Consider the following 12582-nt stretch of genomic DNA (forward strand, 5'->3'; position numbering starts at 1 on the left):
AAGACTTTGATTGTAATTACGGTAACTCGGTTGGTAACTCAAACGGTCATTTACATAAAATTTGAATGTTAATATACTTCTGGAAGTATGCAATATGTCCATGCTTCTCTAACAGGGCACCCACGCCCGCCTGCTCACCCTACTTATGCAGCAGATTTTACTTCTCTCTCGGCTTCTGCAGCCTCGCAAACGCCAGCGCTTAGGTCCTCTTCTTAAAGATCGGCCCCGCCTCCCACCCGTAAGCTCCTCCCTTCGCCCTCTCTCCCTCGCGAGCTTCCAAACATCTTTTCCCCGCCCCCTTTTCTATTTTTGAACAGGCATGTTCCGGGCAGCCGACTCCTTAGATTACTATGGGATCGGTAGGGTCCTGAGCGCTGGGGAAGCAGGAAAGCATATCCTGGGAAGAAGGGCTTGGACTCAGGAGAAGAATCCTACACCGAGACTTTGTGGGGAATTTTTTTTTAATATTATTTTATTATTGTTTTGGTCTTGGTTGTACTGAAGGAGGAAGAGGAGATTGTGTCGCCCGGTCGAACTTGTGGCAGCCTGAAGGCCCCCTCAGGCGGCGCCGCGGGCAGCCCCGCAGCCGGGGCCTGGTGCAGCCGCCGCGGCCGCTGTCAGGGAAGCGCAGGCGGCCAATGGAACCCGGGAGCGGCCGCTGCTGCTGAGGCGGCGGTGTCGGCAGTCCGACCCCGACTGCCCGCACCCCCTCCGTGGGGGTCCCCCAGAGGTAAGCTACTTCTCCCCCATGAGTCACCTTTGCCCTGTTGCGTGGGGGGGTCCCTCTGCCGCTCTGTCCCGCACAGTCTTCCCCACCTGAGTTCGACTACGAAACAGCCCTCTTGGTGTCAGCTGCACTCCGGGTTCCTTCTCCACCCTTTCCTCTCGGGCCTGGGGTCCTCCTCTGCTTTTTGGCTTCCTCTTCTATTTAGCTCCTCCCTCTGCCTCGGGGATTCCCCCCTCCCTCACTCTTATCCCTGTTGCCTACGTCTCGAATTATTCTTTTTTAAGTCATGAACGCTTTCCACATCAGACGATTTCCATAATGCCCATCCTTGTCCTTCCTCGTCGTCTCTGCCCCTGCTCCAAACCTCTTCCATGGACTCCACCTTTATCTCTTTTCCTAGTTTGCCCTTTTCCTCCGAGGTCCCTGTGCAACCCCAGCACTGGGTTCCCATTTCCCTGAGCTAAAGATTGTATCCCTGTCTTCCTGTGCTGCTTCTGATTCCATTACCTCACCGTCACCCACCCACCCAGCCAGCTCCTGGCTTCCAAGAATTGCCTGTTCCCTTCTTAAGGGATCTCGGGCCCTTGTCATCAGTCCCAAAGTACCATTTACATTCTTAGCTTCAAACCTAGTCGTCACCTTTCTCTGGTATGCATTATGATCTCTATATAACTTTCTTCATCTTCTCTTTCTCCCTCCTCAGTCCCCCAACCTTCTGGAGGTTTCTGTCTGTAGGGGAGAGATTTGAGTGCCCTTCCCATTCAGGATTTCCAACTCTGACATCTCCCTCGAGTTTCAAGGATTTTGCTGATCCTTGTGTACTTGATTCTCTTTTCCCTGTGGTCTTCATGCGTTCTCTTATCACACTCTTTCTCTCCACATAACACTTCATTTCAGGATCAACCTAAACCTCGAACTGAGAAGAAAAATGTGTTGGGAGCAGGGGGAGCCTCAGCTGCCTCAGGCTGTTCAGGACAGAAGGGTGTTGCTGAAGGCTGGAGCAAGTTTTGAAGAAGTCCCTATCAGATTACACTTGGTTGACTAACTCAGGAGCAGCCACTAGGAGGGATGAACAAGCCTGCCTGGAAACTGAATGAGATTATGAGAAACCTTGTTGCAGATTATTTAATTTTAGGCTTTTGTTAAAGGAATCACAGAATAGAGTGCCTTCCCACCCCTGTCCAGATCCATGAGGAATCAGTTTACTGTCTGTGGTTTCCTAGAATAGTTTTGGTTGGTTCCATAAGATCTCAGGCCTGGAGAGGGGTAAGGGTGTAGCTGGAAAAAGGAACATGAGACAATGGAAAGAGCTTATACATTCAGAATCAGGACTCCTGCTTTCAGCATGTGACTTCCTCACTTGACCTCTACAGTGATCCTTTTGGAAAATGGCCCGTTCTCTATAGGCATCAGTGTAGTAATAAATTGGTAGCAGGATGTGGGCTGAGGGGAAAAAATCAGAATTGGTTTATTTGTTTACAAAACATTTTGGGTTCCTCGGGCAAAAGGTATTTATTAGTAGTGGTTTAGTCATCCTCAGAATTTTCCTTCAACTTGGTCTTTTTTGGATGTTTCTAGTCTACAACCAGAGGTGTAGTCATTTTGAAAGACAGGCTCCAGGCCCGCTTCCTTCATTGGCTTTGCTTTTCCCCCCAGTGTGTTAAGTGGCTGATTTTCTTTGCTGTTCCTCATGTACTTGATCCATAACTCCAGATTCTATAGGTGGAAAGTATGTTTGTGGGAAAGTGCTTTGAGGAAGCTGGCTGGAAAAGAGAACTTGGAGTGAACTAGGACTTAGGCAGCTAGTTGCTGCCATGTCTCTCTCGGCCTGTGATAGCGAAAGGGCACATGAGATTCCATTCATTTTCTGATTCTAGGCCTGTTTGGGAGTAGTTATGTCATCTTATCCCACTTCTCCCTTCTCTTCTTGTCGTTAGCCACGGTGCAGTCTCCTCATAATTCCCCTTATTAGAAGAAGCTTTCTGGCTGGGTGCAGTGGCTCATGCTGAGGCGGGCAGATCACGAGGTCAGGAGATCGAGACCATTCTGACCAACATGGTGAAACCCCGTCTCTGCTAAAAATACAAAAAAATTAGCTTGGCGTGTGGCGCATGCCTGTAATCCCAGCTACTCAGGAGACTGAGGCAGGAGAAATGCTTGAACCAGGGAGTCGGAGGTTGTGGTGAGCTGAGATTGCACCACTGCACTCCCCTGGCCACAGAGTGAGACTCCATCTCAAAAAAAAAAAAAAAAAAAAAGAAGCTGCTTTCCTCCTTGGAAGCATCCCCAACCAGAAATCATATTTCCTCTCATTTCCCTGCTTTCTTCCTAGAGTTGGGTCCACACTCCATGAGAATAAGTTTGCTGAACACCATCCAAGGCAGCAAGTTGTGATTCTTTGATGTGGGAAAGAGATTCGGGAGGAACCCTTCAATAATTGGCATGGGACAAGAGGGGACCCAGTTCAAGTGTATTTGGGACTCGCAGTAGGGAGGAACAATTCAGAGAGAGGTGAGTGCACAGGCTGCTCTTTTTGCCATCTGTCTGTTTCAGTAACGGCTCCCAGAGCTAGCCTGGGCTGTCTGGCTGGAATCTGCTTATACCAGCTCCACTGCTTGACACAGGGAGTTCTCAGCCTGATTCAATATTGACTTTACTACCATGAGACCACTGCCCTCCCTACTCTCCTGCTAGTAGCTCGAGAATGCCCTCTCCCCTAATGCCCCCACCTTTTGGGGCCCTTTGTCAGCATTTACCTGGATCCTGCTAGGGCTGGAGCTGGCTTGACTGCTTGGCCCTGAGTTTCTTTAAGGAAAAAGGAGTACTCAATCTCTACCTTTACCATTGAGGTCAAAGGGGAGAGATAAGTTGAGACATCCTTAAAGAAAGGTTTGAATTAGACCTTAAGACATGAGGAGGAACTTCTCAACAGCAGAACAGACAGCCAAAGATGATATGGAGTCTCTTGAGGAGCAGCCTCTCTTTAAAAATACATGCCTGTAACCCCAACACTTCAGGAGGCCGAGGTAGGTGGATCACTTGAGTTCAGGAGTTCGAGACCAGCCTGGCCAACATGGTGAAACCCTGTTTCTACTAAAAATACAAAAATTAGCTGGATGTGGTGGCAGGTGCCTGTAATCCCAGCTACTTGGGAGACTGAGGCAGACAATTGCTTGAACCCGGGAGGCGGAAGTTGCAGTGAGCCGAGATGGCACCACTGCACTCCAGCCTGAGTGACAAAGCCAGACTCTGTCTCAAAAAAAATTTTTTTTGCAGGAATGTATTCATTTGGTAACAAATCCAATGGTACTGAAAGAGTTTATGAAGAAAACCAACAGTCCTATTTCCATTCTTCCCTACACCTATTCTCTGAGAGTTAACCTCTTTAATTATCTCAGTGTTTACTTCTGAAGGTTATCACCATAGCTTTAGATAAAATGCCTGTTCCTCTATTAATTTACTTACTGTTATAAATGAGGATTTATCTTTAGAAGATATACCTCTCAGGCTGGGGTGGTGGCTCACACCTGTAATCCCAATACTTTGGGAGGCCAAGGCAGGCGGATCACGAAGTCAGGAGATTGAGACCATCCTGGCTAACACAGCGAAACCCCATCTCTACTAAAAAACAAAAAATTAGCCAGGTGTGGTGGCACGTGCCTGTAGTCTCAGCTACCCGGGAGGCTGAGGCAGGAGGATTGCTTGAACTCAGGAGGTGGAGGTTACAGTGAGCCAAGATCGTGCCATTGCACTCCAGCCGGGGTGGCAGAGTCAAACTCTGTCTCAAAAAAAAAGATATACCTCTCATTTATATAATTATGTCATTATTTTTGTTTTTTTCTACTGGACATCTGTGTAACTTTAAATAATATTTAATATATTTGAACCTCCCTTTCTTTTCCATTAACTTTTGACAGTCTCTCTTAATTCACCTTGTAAGATGAATGTCAGATACTGGTTTCCTTACCCGTTTTTCCATCTCTTGTGGATCCATCTCAAAGGATCATGAAATGTATGAAAAAAGGATAGAGGAGACTAAGCGTGGTGGCTCATGCCTTGTAATCTCAGCACTTTGGAAGACCCAGATGGCAAGATAGCTTGAGGCCAGGAAGCCGCTTTCCTCCTTGGAAGCATTTCCAACCAGAAATCCCATTTCTCCTCGTTTCCCTGCTTACTTCTTAGAGTAACATTGTTAGACCCCGTTTCTTAAAAAAGAAAAAAAAAAAAATTCTTTTTTTTTTTTTTTAGATGGAGTCTTGCTCTGTGGCCAGCTGGAACACAGTGGGGCGATCTTGGCTCACTGCAACCTCTGCCTCCTGGGTTCAAGTGATTCTCATGCCTCAGCCTCCTGAGTACCTGGGATTACAGGCACATACCACCACACCCAGCTAGTTTTTTTTTTGTATTTTTAGTAAAGATGGGGCTTCTCCATGTTGGCCAGGATGGTCTCAATCTCCTGACCTTGTGATCTTCCCACCTTGGCCTCTCAAAAGTGCTGGGATTACAGGTGTGAGCCGCTGCGCTCAGCCCAAAATTTTTTTTTTAATTAACAGGGAATGATGGCACACATCTGTAGTCACAGTTCCTCTGTAGGCTGAGGTGGTGGAAGGGTCACTTAAGACCAGGTGTTTGAGGCTGTTGAGAGCCATGATTATACTACTGCACTCCAATGTGGGCAACAGAGTAAGAGCTTGTCTCAAAAAAGAAAAGAAAAAGGCAAGTGGTAGGGGAAATAAAGGATTCTTTTTTTTTGAGACACAGTTTTGCTCTTGTTGCCCAGGCTGGGGTGCAATGGTGCAACCTCCACCTCCCAGGTTCAAGCGATTCTCCTGCCTCAACCTCCTGAGTAGCTGGGATTACAGGCATGTGCTATCATGCCCGGCGAATTTTGTATTTTTAGTAGAGACAAGGTTTCTCCATGTTGGTCAGGCTGGTCTTGAACTCCTGACCTCTGGCGATCTGCCTGCCTTGACCTCCCAAAGTGTTGGGATCACAGCTCCTGGCAAAGGATCCTTTAAAAGGAGGAAAATTGAGCCTGCCTGCCTGCTTGGATGCGGAGCACTAGATCAAATGATCTCTTAAAGCCATTCTTTGAAAATACAGGAACATAAAAGTATCAGAATTGCCCCAAAGCAATCCATATTTATGTAGTCCATGGAAAAAGATTTGAAGAAGGGAATGGTGAGAGGGGATTGATTTTGGGCTTTTTACCATTCTGTCCTAGCAGAGACCAATCCAATAAGTCCCTTAATGGAGGCCAGTGGAAGGTTGTTTGCCTGGAATCTTTTGAGGTGATAAGAAGTGGGAAGCCAGGTTAAGCGATAGCATCTCCTTCTCACAGAGTCCTCTGCAGACATGTATTTAACTGCTCAGTCACACAGAACCTATGTGTATATCTACTCTGTCTTCTTCAGCTGCTGCTCTGCCTGACCTGCAACAACTCCTTGTCACTCAGACCAGAATTCTCTACTTTGCCCAGATGGGAGCTGTGGAACCCTGTCAGTTGTCAACACTCCCATCTTCCGTCCCACTTTCCTAGGGGCCAGCTGTTAGTTAGGCTATGGAACAGGAGAGGCCTCTTCCATTTCCCTTCGAGTCTGTCTGGAAGGATAATTTAGGTTCCCAGTGTGAAGTGTAGAGCTTCAGTTGTCTGAACCCTCTTGAAGGCCATAGGAGTCATTTAATATTAAAAATTTGGATTGCCTTCTGTCACTTTTTTCTTATTCCTATGACTTAGAAGGGGAAGGATATTGAATACAGAACTTTTCCCTTCACTTTTACTTTTGCTTTCTAGTCCTCTCACTTTCTTTAGAACAGTTACCCTCAAGGACATATTTTCTTTGCATTCAAAAATAAATGAATCAGGCTGGGCACAGTCGCTGACACCTGTAATCCCAGCACTTTGGGAGGCCAGTTGCTTGAGGCCCAGATTTGAGGACCAGCCTGAGCAACAGAGTGAGACCCTGTTTCTATAAAACAATTTTTTTAATTAAAAAATTAAAGAAAATGAATGAACCGATGTTGAGAACTATATCTGGATTTAGGTTTTGGAGAATCTCTTTCCTATTTTGTGTTATTTAAATTGCTAAAGCAGTCCGGGTGTGGTAGGTCATGCCTGTAATCCTGGGAGGCTGAGATGGAAAGATCACTTGAGCCCAGGAGTTTGTGGCCAACATGGCGAGACCTCGTCTCTACCAAAAAAATTACAAAAATTAGCTGGGTGTGGTGGTGCATGCCTGTAGTCCCAATTACTTGGGAGGCTGAGGTGGAAGGATCACTTGAGCCCAGGAGGTCAAGGCTGCAATGAACTGTGATCTCACCACTGTACTCTAGTCTGGGCAACAGAACCAGACCCTGTCTCAAAAAAAAAAAAAAAAAAGACCAGGCGCAGTGGCTGATGGCTGTAATCTCAGCATTTTGGGAGGCCAAGGCGGGTGGATCACCTGAGGTCAGGATTTCAAGGCCAGCCTGGCCAACATGGTGAACCCCCATCTCTACTAAAAACACAAAAATAGGCCAGGCATAGTGACTCACGCCTGTAATCCCAACACTTTGGGAGGCCAAGGTGGGCAGATCAGGAGGTCAAGAGTTCGAGGCCAGCCTGACAAACATGGTGAAACCCCATCTCTACTAAAAATACAAAAATTAGCCAGGCATGGAGGTGTGTGCCTGTAATCCCAGCTACTTGGGAAGGTGAGGCAGGAGAATCGCTTGAACCCAGGAGGCAGAGGTTGCAGTGAGCCAAGATCACACTACTGCAATCCAGCCTGGGCAACAGAGCGAGACTCCATCTCAAAAACAAAAACAAAAATAAGCTGGGCATGGTGGTACATGCCTGCAATCCCAGCTACTCAGGAGGCCGAGGCACAAGACTTGCATGAGCCTGGGAGGTGGAGTTTGCCCTGAGCTGAGATCACACCACTGCACTCCAGCCTGGGCAACAAAGTGAAACCCTGACTTTAAAAAAAAAAAAGAGGCCGGGCGCGGTGGCTCACGCCTGTAATCCCAGCACTTTGGGAGGCCGAGGCGGGTGGATCACGAGGTCAAGAGATCGAGACCATCCTGGTCAACATGGCGAAACCCCGTCTCTACTAAAAATACAAAAAATTAGCTGGGCATGGTGGCACATGCCTGTAGTCCCAGCTGCTCGGGAGGCTGAGGCAGGAGAATTGCCTGAACCCGGGAGGCGGAGGTTGCAGTGAGCCGAGATCGCGCCATTGCACTCCAGCCTGGGTAACGAGTGAAACTCTGTCTCAAAAAAAAAAAAAAAAAAAAAAAAGAAATAAAATAAAAATAAGGCTGGGTGTGGTGGCTCACATCTGTAATCCCAGCACTTTGGGAGGCTGAGGTGGGAGGGTCACCTGAGGTCAGTCAGGAGTTTGAGACCAGCTTGGCCAACATGATGAAACCCTGTCTCTACAGAAAATACAAAAATTTACAAAAATTAGCCAGGCACTGTTGTGGGTGCCTGTAATCCCAGCTACTTGGGAGGCTGAGGCAGGGAATCACTTGAACCCGGGAGACAGAAGTTGCAGTGAGCTGACATTGCGCCACTGCACTCCACTCCAGCCTGGGTGACACAGTGAGACTCCATATCAAAAAATAATAATAAATAAAGTAAAATAAAAATAATAGTGGCCGGGCGCGGTGGCTCACGCCTGTAATCCCAGCACTTTGGGAGGCCGAGGCGGGTGGATCACGAGGTCAAGAGATCAAGACCATCCTGGTCAACATGGTGAAACCCCGTCTCTACTAAAACTACAAAAAATTAGCTGGGCATGGTGGCGCGTGCCTGTAGTCACAGCTACTCGGGAGGCTGAGGCAGGAGAATTGCCTGAACCCAGGAGGCGGAGGTTGCGGTGAGCCAAGATCGTGCCATTGCACTCCAGCCTGGGTAACAAGAGCGAAACTCCATCTAAAAAATAATAATAATAATAATAATAGTAATAAAATAATAAATAACTAAAGCAATCTAGCCCTACTCCCCTCAACACCTTCTCCATATGACTTGCTTCAGATGCAGGCAGTGTCTGGGTTCCTGAGAGGCCAGGGAGGAGGCCCAGCTCCAGTTTGGTGGTAGAGCTGCTTATGTAGGAGAGGAGTCAGTTTTTCCTGCCCCTCTCAACATTGTCTGGCTCCCTGAGGAGTAAAAGCATCTGCGTGAGAGAGTCTGTTCAGTAGCTAAATCCTGTGAATACTGTGATGTGGGATTCTTAGCTAAGCCTGGAAGTTTTTCTTTTGCCGGTGAGATAAAAGAGGTGATAGTATCCTTATTTGCCTCCCTGGTGCGTGTAATAATCCTAATTGTAATTAACTGGAGCAGGGATCTGCTGAATTTTCTAGTGAGGTCTGAGACACTATATGTGGGAAAATGTCTGAATTGCATTCCCCTTGAAAGTTCTGAAAAGTGGACTTCTAGGAGCTTTCAATGACTTAGAAGTCTATGGAGTAGAGGGAAAAGGAAAGGATGCACCAAACAGAGAGACTGAGAAAAAGCAATTGACTGTTTAAGATGATTAAGGCTATCACGTGAGTCTCTAAGCAGACCTAAAAGGTAGTGGTCCTGGTTGAATCAGTGACCTTCTGATGAGAGTGCCCTACGAAGGTGTGGCAGGGAATGATTAAAGCTTCCTTCTTCTTATTCCTGTGCAACTCTCAGTTGCGAGTAGAGACAGATCCACGTAGGCAGCCATGCTGGTTCTACTGCTCAGAGGGCACTGCCTAATTTTGGGAGAGAACATAGTGAAAGAGTTGCCACCTTCTTACCAATACCAAGCTCAAGCTCCATCAGGGATATGAAATTCAGGAATGAATTTGCTTGGCAGAGCTGGTAGAAAGAAACAGAAGTAGCCTTTTTTGGTGATCTCTGAGAACAAAGGAGTTCCCCATCCATCTTCCTGCAAAACCTTAGTGGTGAGTTCTGGGAGGCAGGGAGCTGGACTATATGATATTGGGCAGTTAAAAGTAACCTTAACATTTCAGAGGTACAAGAAGAGATATTGGAAGGGTGGTGGTGGAAAACAGCCTCCCAGAGTGACTGAAGAATCTATAGGCCTCCTTATTGCCCCTACCCAAAGTATATGCATCTAGGGTCACCAGGGTTGAAGGTGATGTCACTAATATTTGGAAATTACTTGATTCCAGCTCTACAAAATGCTTCCTCTTGCTCATGCTCTTGAGTGTGTCCTAGACTCACTATTAGCATTTTTGTGAAGAGGGCTCTTAGTCCTTTGTTAGCTATAGTCAGATTCTGGAGCCAGGTTCATCTGATGAAATTTCCCCCGTTCTGTACTGATTCCAGATTTGGTGAGGCTCTGAAGAATTGCTCTTGGAGAGCAGTGGCTTTGGTCAGCAGCGTTCTCTCACCGAATGTCCTTCCAACAGTCCCTCCAGAGGAGGTGTTCTTTGTTTTGTGATTCCTGTTCCTCCCTGTTCTCTGAAAGGCCTAGATCTGTGAGTCCTAGCCTGATTTCTTTTTGCCTTTTCATAGCCCCTCCAGTTGTTAGAGTGTGTGTACGACAGTGTGGGCAGTGGTATTAGGGTAAAGAAGGCCATCATAAGTATTTTTGGAAGATTCTCAAACAATTGGAACTCTTTGCTTCCCTTGTGTATAAGTTTTATGTTACACACATACTGGTAAGTAACCTTTTAGGTGATTAGGATTCAACTAGCATTTCCTTTTTTTTTTTTTTTTTGAGATGGAGTCTCACTCTGTTGCCCAGGGTGGAGTGCAGTGCTGCGATCTCTGTTCACTGCAACCTCTGTCTCCTGGGTTCAAGTGATTCTCGTGCCTCAACCTCCTGAGTAGCTAGGATTACAGGCGTGTGCCACCACACCCAGCTAATTTTTGTATTTTTAGTAGAAACAAAGCCATGTTCACCATGGTGGCCAGGCTTGTCACAGACTCCTGACCTCAAGAGATCCACCCACTTCGGCCTCCCTGGGATTATAGACATGAGCCACTTTGCCTGGTGCAATGGCGCAATCTCGGTTCACTGCAGCCTCTGCCTCCTGGGTGCCAGCAGTTCTCCTTCCTCAGCCTCCTGAGTAGCTGGGATTACAAAGCACGCACCACCATACCCAGCTAATGTTTTTATTTTTAGTAGAGACAGGGTTTTGCCATGTCGTCCATGCTGGTCTTGAACTTCTGACCTCAAACTGTTCCGCCTACCTCGGCCTCTCAAGGTGCTGGGATTACAGGCATGAGCTGCCATGCCCAGCCTTAACTAGCATTTGAATACTATTATGTACCAGGAACTGTGCTAGATTCTTTCATACACATGATGGTATTTGTTCCACACAGCAACAATGAGAAGTGTTTTTTCCAAATTTTGCAGTTGAGGATACATGGCTTGCATAAGTTGTAGATTGCTGAAAGGCTGAGTGAGGATCTTGAACCCCAGCCTATTTGCTTTCAAGTCTAGAGCTCTTTCTATTATATGTCAGCAGCCTCGGCACTGAAGAAAGAGGGTGTAATGGCATGATGTCAGACAACCAGAGAAATGGCACAGCTTTGGTGGGGTTGATGATGGTTGTTTGGAAGCTACCTTCTTCTGTGTGAAGCCTGGCATGGTATTTCCTGGCCTTTATTTTCTGGGAGCTTTGAGTTTAAAAGGTAAGAAATACCTGTAACTAGAAAAATGTATCAATACTTAAATAAAGATGGCTGGGCATGGTGGTTCACACCTGTAATCCTAGTGCTTTGGGAGGCTGAGGCAGGAGAATTGCTTGAGGCCAGGAGTTCAAAGCCAGCTTGGGCAACACAGCAAGACCCCATCTGTAAAAAAAAATAATAAAAAAAAAATAAATTAGCTGAGCATGGTGGCATACACCTATAATCCTAGCTACGAGGGAGGCTGAGGCAAGAGGATGCCTTGAGCCCAGGAGTTCAAGGTTACAGTGAGCTATGATCTCGCCACTGCACTCCAACCTGGGCAACAGAGCAAGACTTGTCTCTAAAAAATAAAAGTGAAGGTGAGATGCACAGGACCTGTGTCTAGAATGTTGTAAGAGTAAGGAAATATAGTGTAAAGAGGGGGAAAAAAAGATTATGGCGGGCATTTAAAGGGAAACAGGAAGAGCAAGAGGATAGACAAGTAATTGAAGAGCTAGGGAACAAGGGAGTAATGCCTGAGTTGCTCCTCAGTCTACCCAAAGAATCTGTAAATCACCGGGCATGATGGCTGATGCCTATAATTCCAACACTTTTGGAGTCTGAGGAGGGAAGGTTGCTTGAGCTTAGTTCAAGACCAGCCTGGGCAACACAGTGAGACCTTGTCTGTAGAGAAAAATTTAAAAAATTAACCAGGCATGGTGGCACATGCCTGTAGTCCGGATATTTGGGAAGCTGAGGTGGCAGGATTGCTTGAGCCCAGAAAATGAAGGCTACAGTGAGTTCTAATTGTGCCACTGCACTCCAGCCTGGGCACCAGAGCAAGACCCTGTCTCAAAAATAATAAGATTAAAAATTTTTAAATAATCCACGCATGGTGATGTGCACCTGTGGTCCCAGCTACTTGGGAGGTGAGGTGAGAGACTTGCTTGAGTTCAGGAGGTCAAGGTTACAATGTGCCAAGATCACGCCACTGTACTCCAGCCTGGGTAATAGAGTAAGACCTTGTCTCAAAAAAAAAAAAAAAAAGAGTTTGTAATCTATATAAATACAATATATACAAAACAATATTTCACATATATAAGCTAAGAACAGAGACTAAGCTGAGTAACTAAGTATAGGAGGAATGACGAATAATGTAATCAGAAGTGGAGGTAGTCAGGAAAGCTTCCTGGGAGATGTCTTCTCATGTGATTTTGAAGGAGTCCAGGAAGACAAAAAGAGGAGGTACCTAGGAAGGTGT

At 46.5% G+C, this 12582-nt stretch overlaps 1 protein-coding gene across 7 annotated transcripts in view; it reads left to right on the top strand.

The window, feature by feature from the left end:
- The first annotated feature begins 290 nt into the window (after positions 1–290).
- The window catches only part of PI4KB (phosphatidylinositol 4-kinase beta), a 34045-nt gene continuing 21753 nt past the window's right edge, over positions 291–12582 (top strand). For 4 of the 7 annotated variants that reach the window (XM_032267364.1, XM_032267368.1, XM_032267367.1 and 1 more), the window contains exons 1-2: positions 291–730; positions 3060–3238. The gene's annotated coding sequence lies outside the window, so the exon portion shown is untranslated. The remainder of the gene's footprint in view (positions 731–3059; positions 3239–12582) is intronic. The other 3 variants (XM_032267365.1, XM_032267369.1, XM_032267371.1) reach the window with 1 other exon arrangement.

This window comes from Sapajus apella, unplaced genomic scaffold (assembly GCF_009761245.1).
Source record: "Sapajus apella isolate SASKATOON/1434 unplaced genomic scaffold, GSC_monkey_1.0 scaffold169, whole genome shotgun sequence".
Taxonomy (NCBI): domain Eukaryota; kingdom Metazoa; phylum Chordata; class Mammalia; order Primates; family Cebidae; genus Sapajus; species Sapajus apella.